This window comes from Arvicanthis niloticus, chromosome X (assembly GCF_011762505.2).
Source record: "Arvicanthis niloticus isolate mArvNil1 chromosome X, mArvNil1.pat.X, whole genome shotgun sequence".
Classification (NCBI taxonomy): domain Eukaryota; kingdom Metazoa; phylum Chordata; class Mammalia; order Rodentia; family Muridae; genus Arvicanthis; species Arvicanthis niloticus.
In genome coordinates this window covers 37,388,078-37,404,784 of record NC_047679.1, presented here as the reverse complement: position 1 = coordinate 37,404,784, position 16,707 = coordinate 37,388,078, and the positions used below count along the sequence as shown (strand labels likewise).

The 16,707-nt window shown below is 37.2% G+C and overlaps 1 pseudogene; it reads left to right on the top strand.

The window, feature by feature from the left end:
- The first annotated feature begins 15,477 nt into the window (after window positions 1-15,477).
- LOC117694909 (prohibitin-2 pseudogene) lies at window positions 15,478-16,445 on the top strand (annotated as a pseudogene).
- Window positions 16,446-16,707: the final 262 nt, after the last annotated feature.

Sequence of the window (16,707 nt, the reverse complement as noted above, 5' to 3'; positions counted from 1 at the left end):
TTTCTTTCTCAAAATGTTGACAGTATATGTTCACTGAGGATACTTTGGCAAATGTTATGTGTAACACTTGAGAAAGTAAAAGCTGACAAAAAAGATTTTCTCTTTTGGTCATTTAGTATATTGGAATTATTCACAGGAACATGGTAGTCATAAAGCATCTACTCCACTGAAGCATGGGCAAAGAGTGAAAATAACAGTATTCTTAGAGTTTCCTGCACAGATTGTACATAGTTACACCAATGGATATATATATATATATATATATATATATATATATATATATATGTATACACACACACACACTTTGGAAGAAACTTCATGAGTTTTCTAACTTTCTGAGGTTGCTGGGCATAATAAGTTTCTAGTCTTCTCTCTCAGAAGATGATTGGATTTGAAGAGAAGTGCTGCACAACCAGAGCATTTACTAAATAGCCAGTTTAAAAAACAGTGTCATTAATACTGATTACTTCAAGTTTCAAGAAATTAGTGATAGTGCCTTTATATATAGAGAGGTACACAGAAAGAAGTAAAAAAATTTGTCCTTTGAGATTCATAAGCTTGTAGAGATTCTCAATGAAATCACAAAAGCATTTGTGTTCTTGGATAAAAGACACATATTTATTATTTATAATAAACTTTAATCAGCACAAGAGCTGAGCAGATACCTATCCTGTATATTATTATATCTATTTTCCTACCAATAATCTTATTATAATAATTGTGATGTTTTATCTGGGCAGTTCTGAACTTCAGTTATCCAACTCACATGGCCATTATTTTAAGATTCTTACCCTGTGGCAGTTTCTCCTCTCTCTACCTTCTCTTTGACCACCTCATGCTTCTACTGAGACCCCAAGTCCTGGAATGCTAAATGGCACCTATGTCTCTTCTGCTCAGGTATTGGCCTGTTCACCAATCATGGAGGGTAATGTCACATAGCATCACCTGGGTCTATGTGAGGCTTCTGGAAGAAACCACTATTTAACATAGCAAAAGACCAAACCTCAACAAATGCCCCATGCAAATATGCCCATGTCTTAATCAACATAAGCTGCAAATGTCAAATGGGCTGTCAATAGAGAATTTTAGTTGACTTAAAAGTTGGGAAGATTATCCTGGTTTGTCATAAACATAATGGCATATACAAGTGGAAAATTGAGACAAAGAAAAGATCAAGATAAATGGGATCCTGAGACAAATTTGACTCTATATTACAGGTTTTAAAGATGAAGGCATGATAGAGGAGACAGGTGTCAGGAATGACAGAAGGCTTTTTTAAATGTTTTTCTGGTTGACTTTTTTGTTGTTTTGAGATTATATTTTTTTAAATTAATCATTCCTTTCATATACATCTCAAATGACATTCCACTTTCTGGTTACACCAACCTCTATCCCACATCTGACCTCCCCCTCCCCTTTTCTTGTATGAGGGTGCTCCCCAACAACCCACCCTCTCCTGCCCTACTGCACCATCATCCCCCTATGCTGGGGCATCAAACCTTCCCAGGGCCAAGGACCTCCTCTCCCATTGCTGTCAGGCAAGGCTATCCTCTGCTACATATGTATCTGGAGTTATGGATCTCTCCAGGTACACTCCTTGGTTGGTGGTCTTGTCTCTGCAAGAACTGGGTGGTCAGGTCAGCCTATGTTGTTCTTCCAGTGAGGTTTCAATCCCCCTCCACTCCTCCAGTCTTTCTGCCAGCTTCTCCAACAGGTTCTCTGAGCTCAGTCTCACATCCACATTGGTCAGTTGCTGGCTGGACCTCCCAAGGAACCACCTCACTAGATTCCTGTCAGCAAGCACCTTTTGACTAGTGTGGGGTTTAATCTCTGCAGACATAATGGACCCCCAGGTTGGGCATTCCCCAGATGACCCTTCCTTCAGTCTCTGATCCATTTTTTGGTCCCTGTTCTTCCTTTGGACAGGAACATTTTTGGGTTAAACACTTTGAAATGGGTGGGTGGTTCCATCCCTCAGCCAGGGGCCATGTCTATCTACTGGATGTGGTTTCTACAGGTTCTAACTCCCACTTCTCTGTGCATTTTAGCTAAAGTCATTCTCCATTGGATCCTCATTTCCCTGATGTCTGGGACCGTCCAGCGTCTACCTCCAGTTTCTCATCCCCCCTGCTACATATTTTTGTTTGATTTCCTGACCCTCTGTACCTCTCTCACATCTCCTCCAGTTCCTGATACTGCCCCATTATTTCCCCCCTCTCTTCCTCACAGGTCCCCCTCCTCCAATGATCATCCTGTTCCCCCCTCAATGCAGGACTGAAGCATCCACACTTTGGTCTTCCTTCTTTTTGAGCTTCATGTGGTCTGTGAATTGCAATTTGGGTATTCTGATCTTTTGGATTAATATCCACTTATCAGTGAGTGCATACCATGAGTGTTCTTTTGTGTCTGGGTTACCTTATCTATGATGGTATTTTCTAGTTCTATCTATTTGCCTATGAACTTCATGAAGTCATTGTTTTTAATAGCTGAGTAGTACTCCATTGTGTAAATGTACCACATTTTCTATATCCATTCTTCTGTTGAGGGACATCTGTTTTTTTTCCAGCTTCTGGCTATTATAAACAAGTCTGCTATGAACATAGTGGAGCATGTATCCTTGTTATGTGTTGGAGCATTTTTTTAGCCTAATGAGGTAATACATTTTCTCCTAAAGGTTACCTAAAGAATAGTGCCAGCTGATATCTTCACTTTAACATGCTGGTACTTGCTCATTTGGCTTTTTGACTATCTTAAATGGTCACCAAGTACTCAACAGCAAATGGGAGCAAAGAAATTGTTAGCAGACATTTTGCAGCTATGATTTCCCTGAAAGGATTCAAATAATGTTTATGAGTTTTCCTAAATTTCTATACTTTCTTTGACATTGTGCATATCACATTGCAATTTACCAATGTATTTAACATTTTCAAGCAGTCTTGTTTATATATAACTGCCTGAAGATATTTTTATAGAAATATTTCATAATTATCTAAAATGCATTTGATGAGTGTATTGAAGATTTTTATTCATTTTTGATTGCTACCAAATCTTCAATATCTAAAGCAAAGCAGGATTCATAGTAGTATTGAATATCAGATGAGAAATAATGTGTTAGGAGTTTCTATAGACTAAACATTTCTAAGTAAGATGAATGTTACCCAGAACTTTAGTTATAGAAACATGCACAATGTGGAGGGGCCACTTTCTAAATTTAATAATTAGTTAGAGATAGATACTTCTTACCTAATAACTATAGTTGACCTCCAAAATTTAAATTATTCTTTTCTCTAAAACTAAAAACTCTTTATAACTACCATATATATCTCAAAAAATTAACATTTTATTCTTCTTCCTTTTAGTGAATGTCTTAAAAATTATAATGATGTGATTCTATAAATGATATAATTTGTTCATATTTTCTTCATTGTCTCAGAGTATAATGAAAACAAAGGTAGGTGATAGAGATGATGAATACACACTGTCTCCCTACCATAATGGGTTCTGCTGATATGGTCCTTTGGAACAACAGTGAAAATTTTAAAAATGCACACTTTATAAATTCAGGAAATGGTCATAAGAACAAGCAGATAGAGATTTAGCCAAGTGCCAGGAAGCTATATAATATTTAAAACAATGTCACTTCTTCTATCATTCCTATCTATTCTATGAGGAAGAAATTTCTACCTAGATATGGCTCAGCAAGTATAGAAATTTGTGGGCCTGATAACCTGAATTCAATCTGCAAAACCACAAGAAAGCAGGTGAAATCAGACTAAGAATTGTTCTCAGATGTCCACAAGCAAGCAGTGTCATGCATGTACTTGCATACACACACATACACACACATACAGAGAGAGAGAGAGAGAGAGAGCAAGAGAGAGACAGAAAGAGAAAGACAGAAAGAGAAAGACAGAGAGAGATATTTAAAAAATAAAAACTGAACTTCAATCAATAACAGTACATGGAAAAGCACGAGATCCTTCTTTCCACAGCTCCAAATGAAAAAGAAGCCTTCTTTACAGGAAGAACAAGACAATTTCTCACTGGATGCTCCCTGTTCTCTGAGCTACTAAAGGCAAATTCTGAATGAAGGCAAGTAAAGATGAGTCATGTTGTTCCTTGTTATTTTCAATTCCCATTCACAAAATGGAGTTACTTGCCTAGTTATGACATGGTGAGTATACAGGGACCATCAGTACTCTTATTGTGTAATTATTTAATGATAGGCAAGTCTTCCTGTTTTTTTCACAAGTTATTGTTATTGCCTTTCCCCTTGCACATCAGGTACTAGAGAACGAAATATACTCCACTCAGAAAATGTCACCACTATCTCCATGACTAACTTAATTAAGAACTTAGGTCAGAAAATTTCCTATTATAAGAAGAAAGATATGGGTTAGACAGGAGAAAAGCCCATAGGACCAGGAGAATGAATGGAAATATGCAGCTACAGGGGATGGGGTTGGGAGTAAACTTCTAGAATGTTCGAGAGACTTGGGATGGGGGAAGCTACCAGGACTCAATGTGGGTACCTCAGGGAAGGGAGATGCCCTGGGCAGTGGGTTCGAAGCACCTTCTCAGAGGCAAAGAGGAGGGGGAATGCGATGAAGAATTCTTGAAGGGGGGACAAAATTTGGAACCTAAATAAATAAATAATTAATTGAAAATAAAAAAAAATAGTAATACAATAAAATATATTCTTAAGAATACAAAAAAGAAGAAAGGTATATAACAGAAAATGCCTGAAAAAATATATTACTTCTTTACTTTATATCCCTCTTACTGCTCCCTTCTAGTTATTCCTGTCACAATCCTTTCCCCATTCCCATCCCTTTCTTCTTTGAGCAAGTGGGGGACCCCTGGATGTTTCCCCACCCTGACATTCTAAGTCTCTGTTGGCTAAATGCTTCTTCTCCCACTGAAGCCAGACAAGGCATCCCAGCTAGTAGAACATATCCCAAGTACAGGCAATAGGTTTTGGGTTATCCCCTGCTCCAGTTGTTTGGGACCCCCATGAAGACCCAGCTACACATCTGCTACATATGAGTGGGGAGATCTGGGCCCAGCCCTTGTATATTATTTGGTTTGTGGTTCAGACCTCAAGAGACCTAAACTTCCAAGTTAGTTGACTCTGTTGGTCTTCCTGTGAAGTCCCTATCCCCTTTGGGGCCTGCAATCCTTCCTTCTGCTCTTTCATAAGAGTTTTCAAGCTCCATCCACTGTTTGGCTGTAGGTGTCTGTATCTGTCTGAGTCAGCTGCTGGGTGGAGTCTCTGAGAGGACAACATATTCCTGTCTGCAAGCATAACAAAATATCATTAATAGTTTTATAAACTGGTACTTCCCCATGGATGGGTCTCATGTTGGACAGGTTATTGAATGGACATTAAATTAGTCTCTGCTCCCTCCCATGTGCCTGCACTACTTGTAGACAGAATAAAAATTGGGTTGAAAGTTTGTGAGTGGGTTTGTCTTTCTATAGTTCTACTCTCCTGTCTGGCTATAGGAGGTAGCCTCCTCAGGTCCTGTATTCTCAATGTAGTAAATCCCAACTAAGGTCACCCCCATTGATTCTTGGGCATCTCCTTCATTCCAAGTTTCTGTCTCTTCCTGGAGATCCTCCCCATCTCCTCACCTCTGCCATTAGCAGATTTCCATTCATTTTCATTGCCATCTACTATTTTTTTTTTATTTTTCAGATAAACTTTTTTTTTTTTTCTGTAGGAAAGCAGCACTAGGGTCAAATTTATTTTTTTTTCTGTGTTAAATTTGTTTATTTTCTTTAGCTTTATACCCCATTTAAAAAAAATTATTCTTTAATCTCTTTTTACAGTTCAAACTTTATCCCCCTCCAGGTCCACCCTCCAACTGTTCCACATTTCACATCTCCTATCCCTATCTCCATGAGTATTTCCTCACCCCCACTCCCACTTCCTCCTCCACCCCCCACCCCCACCCCCACCCACCAGACCTTCCCACTCCCTAGGACTTCCAGTCTCTTGAGGGCTCTTGAGGGTTAGGTACATCTTCTTTGACTGAGTCTAGACCCAGCAGTTCCCTGCTGTGTATGTGTTAGGGGTCTCATATCAGCTGGTGTATGCTGCCTGGTTGGTGGTGCAGTGTCTGAGAAATCCAGGGGTCCAGTTTAGTTGAGACTGCTGGTCTTAGTATAGGGGGTCACCTTCCTTAGCTTTTTATAGCTTTTCTTTAATTCAACCACAGGGCTCACTAGCTTTTTTCCATTGGTTGGGTATAAATATCTGCATTTCACTCAGTTGATTGCTGGGCTTTCTATAGGGCAGTTTTGATAGACCCCTGTTTGTAAGCATACTATAGTATCAGTAATAGTGTCAGGCCTAGAGGTCACCCCTTGAGATGGATCCCAAGTTAGGCCAGTCACTCGACTTCCCTTTACTCAGGCTCTTTTCCATTTTTCTCCCTGCAGTTCTTTCAGACAAAAAGAATTCTGAGCCAGAGTTTTTGACTGTGGGATGGCACCCTATCCCTCCACTTGATACCATGTCTTTCTACTGGAGGTGGACTCTACAGGTTTCTTTCCTCCACTGTAGGATATATTTCATGAGTTGTTATGAAAAAGTATTGAGAAGAGTTTTTAAAATCAAGAGAAGAAACGAGCTAGACTCTAGTCTTCTCAGTTTTTAGGAGAGAACCTGAAAACAAGACTGAGAAGAACTTTCCTAGCGTCAAAACTATCAAATATTAACTCCAGAGACTATAATTTCGAGGGGCCATGAGTTGGACTTTTTTATAGAAGAATTTATTTCAAAGAATATTGTTGAACACTGTTGAGGAATGTCTTTCAAGTAATGGAGTTATGATAAAGAAAATAGATAAATTTGAAAATCACAGAAATCTTTCTTAGAGGACTGTGGAAGATTTTAATTCCTGAATTGTTTATGAATAATAGTGTCTTTTATATTGGATATTTTATTTACATTTCAGATGCCATCCCGTTTCCCCATTCCCCCCCCCCAGAAAACCCCTATCCCATGCCCCCTTTTTCTTTTTGCTTTTATCCACTTTCTTACGACTAGTATCTTGGCTGAATGGAAAATAAACTTTACCAAGTAATCATGCCATTCACCAAATAAATGTGAATCAAAAAGATCAAAATGCATGGCTCTTACTTGTTATAATGTAATGTCTTAAAATTGTACACTTTCTGAAAAAAATATGAGAATAAATGTAAATGGAAAAGTGTTACACATGAATTGGAAAATAAAGAAAATTGCTATCAGAAACAATGGAAGCTGTGAACAAGTAAGATTTTGAACAAGTTTTAAGAACAAAACTTGATTTTAGTAGCCACAAAATACTGAGCTCACTACGCTTTCCAATATGCTCATTAAAGAGATGGGTTTCTATAAAAGGAGAAGAGATTTCATTTGAGAAGATAAACAAACAAAGGGATCAAATGACCACAAAGGGAAAAGCTTCTCTCAAATTCCTATGAGACAAGCACAGTTTAACCTCAAGTTTGTGGCCACATCAATCAAAAGTAATTGGTTCTAAAATTTCAAGTTCCTGGAGATACTGCTTTTACTCTGATATATGCTTGCCAGCTCATGTCTTCTGAAGTAGACCAGCACTTCCCTGATAATGTTTAATCAGAAATGGTGTCTAGCACTGGATATGGGAGTTTGTGTTCTTGGGGCTGGAGAAGGTCCAGGGTACATTCCTCATTGTAGAGCAAATGCTTTTGTATCAAATTCTTGAACTAGGTTAAAACTGTGTATGAATTATAAATTTCTCCTATGATGTGGAGTTGTAGTCTTCTGTTATTTTTTGGGTCATTTGTGTTTTCTGGATTAACCTTTGGTCATTAGAATATGAGCCTTCCTGTCTTTAATTATGGAGCAAAGGTTTAAGTAGTAATCTGTTTGTTCTTTTTTCTTGGTTGCCTATTTAATTCTCCATGTTGTTTATAGTTCTAATTATATTACTAGATGTTGCAGCAACTTTTATTTTTTTCCAGTTCATCAACTTCCTACTCTTTCCTTCCTTATCCCTATTCCTTCTCTTCTTCCTCTTTTTTCTTCTCCCTTTCCATTTACCATTACTCTATCTTTTCCACCATACAACCTCAGAATATACATACATACATAATATATACATATACACATATAATATTATTAGTAATATATATTATTATTATTTAATCACTTTTTAAAAGTCCAGTTATTATCCACCTTGCAGTCTACCCTCCTACAGTTCCTTATCCCATTCCTCCTCTCCCAACTCCAAGAGGATGCCCCTGCCTCACCCCCACCCCACCAGATCTTCCCACTCCCTGAGGCCTTAACTCTTTCAAGGGTTAGGTGCTTCTCTTACTGAGGCCAGACCAAGTAGTCCTCTACTGTATATGTGTTGGGGCCTCATATCAGCTGGTGTATGCTGCCTGGTTGGTGGCTTAGTGTCTGGTCTGAGATCTTGGGGATCTAGGTTAATTGAAATTGCTGGTCTTCCTATGGAGTCCCCATCTTCCTCAGTTTTTCACAGCCTTTCCCTAATTCAACCACAGGGATCAACAGCTTCTGTCCCTTGGTTGGGTGTAAGTATGTATCTGTATCTGACACTTTCAGCTGCTTGTTGGGCCTTCCAGAGGGCAGCCATGCTAGGATCCTATCTGTAAGCACACAACAGCTTTAGTAATAATGTCAAGTCTTGGATCTTCTCCTTGAGCTGGATCCCAAGTTGGGCTGTCACTGGATCTCTTTTCCCACAGTCTGTTTCCCATTTTTGTCCTTGAAGTTCTTTTAGACAGGGATAATTCTGGGACAGAGTTTTCGACTGTGGGATGGCAACCCCATCTTTCCACCTGATAACCTGTTGTTCTACTGGAGGTAAGTTTCTCTGCAAGTTTTCTCTCCCCATTGTTAGGCATATCATCTGAATCCTGATAGTCTCTCACCTTCCAGATCTCTAGTACATTCTGTAGGTTCCCCTCACTTCCTGCCCCTGAGGTTACCTGTTTCTATTGTTTCTCCTGGCCCTCAGGGCTTCACTCCTGATTCTTCACTCCTACCAATATCTAATTATGTTCCACTTTTCCTGTCCCTGTCCCCTCTCCCACACAGATCCCTCCCTCCCTCTGCTCCCAGTGATTACTTTCTTCTCTCTTCAAATGGAATTGATGCATCCTCACTAGGGGTCTTCGGCTCATTAACCTTCTTGAGTTTTGTGTATTGTATTCTGGGTATTCTGTAAATTTTTGGCTAATATCCACTTATCAGTCAGTACATACCATACATGTCCTTTTGGGTCTCAAAATATATTTTTAACTCTGTGTTTCTTCCTCTTTTTTCACATAGCTGAAGGAAAAGAACTTTTATCCAGCCATCTTGAATCTTTTCCCTCCTATTCTGTAGTATATTTGACAGTGTGTGTGTGTGTGTGTGTGTGTGTGTGTGTGTGTGTGTTCCTGTTCACATGTTTAGTGTGATCACATAAGTATGTATGTTCACATATCTGTGTGCAGGTACATACTACACATATTAGTGCATTGCATGTGAAAACCTGGAATTAATGTTGGGTGTGTTTCTTAATCACTCTGAAATTTATTTATTAAGGTAGACTTTTTTTTAACATTGATCTCTCCAACTCAAGTGGCTTAAGTAGAGATTACTTGTCCTAGAGAATACTTCCCTGTCTCTGCCTTCAAAGTCCTGAAATGATGTGGTATTTGAATGCTTGCCTGGATGTATTGTCTGTTGGAGACCCAAACTCCAGTCTTCACATTCCTGTAGCAAGCACTTAATACACTAAGCCAGTCCTCTGGAGAGATCAAGAAATCAAATAAAAATGATGATTTAAAAATTGTTCTTTTCCCTTATGATTACTCAGTTTACATTTAGGAATTTGTAAGATTTGTTTCCCTTTATTTTTGTTAAGAAACACAGTGAGTCTTTAGATTTCTTAAAATAATAGGGACAATTTAATAATTTTAATCATTTCAGTCCTTAGGTAAAGAATAAGTTTTTAATTATCTGTATTCTCTTTAATTACTTTAATCAGTTTTTATAGATTTCATTGTGAACATAATTCACTTCATTTGAAAAAGTATGTACTATATACATCATTTTTGTGTTATTTATACTTTCAGCTGCTATAAAAGTATTTCTTCATTTTTTGGTAGTCACTGTGAAAACTAACAAACAAACAAAAATATTAAATGTTTTTCCAGCCATCAATCCATTGCCTATTTCATTGTTCATGAAATAGATCCATGTTTTTGGTGTTTGTGTTGTTGTGGGTTGGTACCCTAATAGAGTGTTACTTTTCAGTGTCACTCTATCAAAAATGCTGATATAGACATAGTAAGAAGGTACACAATAATTTCAATCATCTTTAGTTTTGGTGTTAGTACAGGCTTCTGAACAATATGCTAGCCAGAGTGACTTAATAACTTCCTAACTAATGTGAACATCACTCTGACAAATTATTTAAATACCATTCTAAAGTAAGACTAAAAACGCAAACTACATCTTTACTGACACTATTAATAAGTAAATATTGGATCATGTAGAATATGTACATAATTTCTGTTCTGGGCTGACACCTTCTGCTTCTCAAAATACATCCCAGTCTATATACACCAGACCTCCATATTTTCTGGGACCAACCAATCAATAATTAATAGAAAGTAAAGTAACAGATTAGAAATATTTCTTTTTAATTTATCATAAACCTTTAGTGCAAAATAAGGACTGTAGAAATTATACTAAGTCTGAGACTGTATTTCTGTGGCAGATTGTTTGGAGCCATATTAGAAGCCATGCATTTCAACTATAGCACTGAATAAAAAGAAGAAAAATGGGACAAATGAAGGCAGAATGGATGTCATAGCAAAAGAGAGGAAAGCAAGGAAAGAAGAAGAAATTTTGTAAAATATGTCAGGTGCTATGTATTTTGGTGGGTGTCTGAAATGCATGTATGGTATATGTATGTGTATTTCTATGCCAGTATATATAAGTGTATGTGGACATATGACATGAGGTCAAGGGATAGCCTGTGGTATAGGTCATGGCTTTCCATCTTACTTGAGATAACGTTCTGTTGTTTGGTATTGCAAATGTCCAACAAGATGGAGTATAAACTTCTTGGGATTCTTCTATCTAAGCTTTTATACTACCATAGGAACACTGAGATTATAGATGCATGCTACCACACCCATAATAACTTTCATTCTGGGGATTCATAATCATGTCTTCATGTTTACAAAGAAAGTGATTTATGTACTGAACTATTTATCTGGGTCCTAAGTGTTCACCCAAAACACTTATATAAAAGAAGTCTCATCCCCTAGAATTTGGAGTTAGGAGGCAATTAGTTAATTAGTGAGGGTTCTGATTTTATGAACCAAGATAAGTTCCTCTGTTTTGATTTTTCCAGACATAAGAACTTTAAAAAATCAATCTGTTATTGATAATAATATATTATTGATAATATTTATATATTAATTTTTGTTAGTGTTAATGAATAAAAACACAGGATTCCCAATTATTATACAAATATTTTTGGTTGTGCTAATGAAAGAGTGTATGTCAATAAAGTCAATGTAAGTTGCTCAGAAATAATCAGCCAAAGTGCATGCCTTTCCATAACAATCCTGGAAAATACTGACTTTTTCCAATGACAACTAAAGGGATGGATGTTATTATCCTGTCAGCTGAGGAGCTGAGGTGTCTATGTCAAAGTTCTTAACTCTTATTCCAATCAGGTGTTGAAAATATGTTATCAAGGTATTTTGGCCAATACCTAAAAACATTATTTAAAATAAAATAATTTTGTTTGAGATATTGTATTTCCTGTTCATAGAAATTTAAAATACAAGTTTCAAAAGAAGTAAACTACATCCCCCAAATTAAATCATACTGTTTAAGATGCAACTTTCATTGTTCTGAAGCAGTGATAATTAATTTGGCATTGTTCTATGATTTGGACAGAGTCATCCTTGCTGTGCTGCAGCTATTAAAAACAACAGCAAACTATATCTTTTTTTAAAAAAATTATATCTCCCTGAAACCTAAGATACAGAACAAGAATATTCAAGATATTCCCATGAAAGATACCTTCTGTCTTCTCTTTTGTCTTTATGTATGGAACAACTGGTTTTTAATCTCTGTTAATTATTTGAAAAATCTTATGACATTTTTGACACTGATTTGATTTGTGTATCTCACAGGCTAAGGTAATATGCACAACAGGTATGTGTTTCTACTTCATTTCTGTTTGGAAGCTCATTTCTTACCTGGTCATGTTTTCTGTCCTTTATTACCAAAATGACCTATCTATCCTATTCTCCAATACAAATATTTAATGCTACAACACCAGCTCTGCAAGAAAAAAGTGTATGTTTATTTTATTCAAAGACTATTTTATAATATGATTCTTTAAAAACTCAGCAATGTTAAAATACAAAATATTATTGATAAATAAATGAACCTTGATAATGATACTGTCATGTTTGTATTAGTTACTTTGTTTTATGACAAAATATTTTGCAAGAGCAATTTAAGATAAAAGAGTTTATTTTGACATCTAATTTGAGAATATACTTTCTATCATGACAAGAATATTGATGTGGCAAGAACAAGAGGTGAAAAGACATGTGTGCTCATATTCAGCATGCTTTTTCCTTTGAATTCTGCATAAGATTTTATTAGCCCATGGAATGGTGCTGGCCACATCTATTGTGGATCTTTCATATCTGTTATCTTAATATAGAAAATCTCCCACAAATATGCCCACTGGCTTATCTACTGGGCCACTCTAGTTTCTATGAAGATGACAATCAACATTAACTATCACAAGTCCATTGTCAACTTGAAACACAAGCATATCAATTTTAAGCCACAACATTTGACATCTCATAATATAAAATGCAACCAGTACAGTTTTAAATATTCCTAAAATATATACATATATAATAATGATGTAAATGGACTTACCATATAATGAGAGAAACAGTGCCTCAACTAGAAACCTATGACACCAAGTAAAACCTCCAGTGTCAAAAATGGGTTATTCCAAGTTGAATTGTGAGTAAAAGAGTTCTCTAGAACTCCCCAAATATCAAAGACTATTGCTAAGGTTATTGCTATTACCCCATAACCAATGATGACAAGGTCTTATAGCTGAAGACAATTCTTGTATGAAACAGCATGGAAAAATCAAGCTGTTGCCCAAGTAGAAGTGTTACCCCTGCTAACTAGTGTACATTGTTCTGGAAGAATTTTTTGCATACTACAGAAGGAGAATGTGATCAATATCATCTGTCTACAAACTGTGTGACCAACAACAGCAATCTGACTGTATAATAAATGCTGCAGTGGTGACACAAATGCAATGGGAATACCTGAACACTTTTTTTTTTAATTGAGGCCCATTCCATAAAATGGAACCCATAGGCTATACTGCAAAGTGGTTAAAACCTGAGACTAGATCATTGAGCTACAAGCAAAGTTACTGCTATTATTCTACAAGGAACAGAGCAAAAAAGAAAGTCACAGTGACATATTAATAAACATATATATTGTAGTTAGTCAGCAACAGTGAAGCTTCTTGTAGTACTTGAGGTTGAACAGAGTCTAAACACTGAACAATATGCAGAATGAGACGCTGGATCATTCGGTTCTCAATGAGATGTCTTCAATAAAACCCTTCTTTTTAGGTTCATGGATATATACAGAGGTGGAATCAAAAGAATTGCAAAAGCCAGATGTTTCAGATGAATCCAAGGAAATACTTTCCTCCAGGACAATAGGACTGATGCACATATGAATTAGCAGACACTGTAGAAACATGCACAAGACCTTCACAGATTCAAGCCATAGTGCACCCCAGCACTGAAAGAGATAATTTGACACAGGATTCTATTCCTAAACAAGAATCTATTTAAAATTTATACCCTTTGGAAAAAATAAGTTAGTTTGCTTCATTGGAATCTTACTGGGCATATCATACTCCAGGAGGGGCTCCATACCCAGGACTTGTTGAACAACCTAAAACACACTTCAAGTCTATGTTATTTTGTTTGTGTGCTTTGAGTGTTGATTTTGTGCTTTTTGGTTTTTGAAAGAGAGGAAGGAGAGGGAAAAAAAGAGAAGGGAACATGCACAAAGTTGGGTGTGTAAGGAGTTATATAAGAGGAAAATATTTCAGAGGAGTTAAAGGAGAAAAAAGAATGAACAAAAGTATTGTGTTAGAAATATTTTTACTTATAAATAAAAACAGTGTATCTTTTAAAAATCCTTTTTGTCCTCATCAGTTCCAATAGCATTCAACGTTTTAAGTTCAGAAACTCTTCTATAATTCAAGAAATATATTTACTATGAACCCCTAGAATATCAGAACACAAGTCACACACAACATACAATGGCACAGAGTAAAGTTTCCAGTTCTGAAAGAGAGAAATGGGGATAAACCAAGGACATTTTAGGGGAAAGGAAGACCAAAATCCAGCAAGACAAACACAAAACTGATCTTACATGTACAGTACTTGGGGTTTGTAATAGAAACATTAGGGGTCTCTGTGACTTAAATAAAGCTTTTCCTCTCCAGCTCTTCCATTTATAGTACACATAGTCTCACTCTGTAACAAGCTCTCTGCATGAATCTTTCCTTGGAAGGCATCCTATGGTCTTCACGTCTTTGAAATTCTGAGGTCTTCATTGCAACTTAGGCTTCACCTTCACAGCTTTACATGATTTTTTGGGTCTACCTTGAAGAAAATATATTCTTGATATACATTGTTGAGTATCAAAAGCATTCTAGAAACTTGATGGAAACCCTCACAACAACCCTCATTTCTGTATCAATTGTGTCTTCAAAGATAGTACTATGAAGACAACACTACCAAATTCTCCTACCAGATGAAGATATAGATATAGCTTCAATTTCTTGATTCTTACATCAACCTCTGCATAACTTCTGCAATGACCGAGGGGAAGTATTTTCTAAGGCTGTTGTGTTTTAGCAGGGAACACTATTAGTGGATTTCTGAATTCAGGGTATCTCTTTTCAAATAAGTTTTGATTTTCACAGGAAGTATTGTTTAATATCTTTCCTCAGTAAACTTTTCCTATTCCTTCAGTATACAGTAGAAGGTATAGATGCATATGTACATCATACATACATACATACATACATACATACACACACATACACACACACATATGTGTACATTTATGTGGCTGGTGCCCTTGGAGGCCATAAGGTTTGTCAGAGCCTCTGGGACTAGAGTTACAGATAATTGTAAGCTATCATATGGGTGTTAGATATTTATCCTAATCCTGTGGAAGAACAGGCAATGCTCTTAACTACTGAGCCATTTTGCTAATCTTGCAGAAGGCATTTTTATGAGAATAATATCCTTAACAATTATAGCTGTTTCCACTGAATGCATCTTGTTGAAAATTTAAACTTGACTTTCAGTGCCCTTTCTCCTGAGAGCTCTATGGACCCCAATCTACATGCACAAGAACATGTGGACCGTAAACTGGAGTCAGGGCTGGAGGCCATGGCCTATGGCATCCACAAATCTGTGTCCATCATAGAAAGTGTTCATAGAACCATCTTCTTTAATTGTATTGGTGGTGTGCAACAGGATACAATCTTTGTGGATGGCCTTCACTTCTGGATCCTCTGGTTCTAGTACCCCACCATAGATGACATTTTTTTCAGACCTCAAAAAATCCCCTACTTTACAGGGCCCAACATCCTGCAGATGGTGAACATCTTCCTGTGTGTGTTGTCTGGACCCAATGCCCAAGAGCTCACCAGCATATCCCAGCACCCAGGGCTAGGCTATAAGGGGAAAGTGCTGCTTCCCATTTTCAATGAGGTGGTGACCAAGTTCATTGCTTTGCAGCTGACTACTCAGTGGGCTCAAGTGTGCTTGTTGACTTGAAGAGAGTTGACAACGTATGCCATGGACTTCAGCCTCATCCTGGATGATGCAGCTATAACAGAGCTTCACCTAAAGTACACAGTTTCTATAGAAGCCAAACCAGTGGCCTAGGGAAGTTCAGTAGGACCAGTTTTTATTGAAAAGGTGAAGTAGGAAATATGATAGAAGATTGTGAAGACTGAGGAGGAGGATGAGGCTGCCAAGATACTTGGAGAAGCACTTAGTAAAACCCTCAGCTCTATTAAGACCTGAAAGTTCCAGGCTGCCCAGAACATCTCTAAGAAGATCACCACATTATAGAGTCAAATCTACCTCACAGATGAGAAACTTGTGCTGAATCTATAGAATGAAAGCTTTACTTGGGAAGTGACAGCCTCATTAAGGGTAAGAAATAAGTTTGGACATCAAGAATCACATCACAAGTGGGTGGATTTCTCCAGTTTTGAGGAGTCAGCTAAGGGGTCAAGCACACTCCATCCTGACCCAAGTGTTATGTAATAGATTCCTCTGTACGTGCCCTCTTGGATTAAGAAAGACTGAAGATCACGATTTTCAGTGGGTTTTTCTCCTCCCTGTATTGGCTGGGGATTGGGGGAGACAGAATTATTTCTCAGTTATTTTCTAAAATGTTGTCTCTCTCTCAGAATTGAGGGAGATAACCACCATACCAGGAACTCTTAATAAAATTTTTATTAAAACTCCAACCCAACAAGGATAACTGCATCAAGAAAACACAGGAAATTCAAACCACCAAAAATAAGGAAGTCACATACAAAC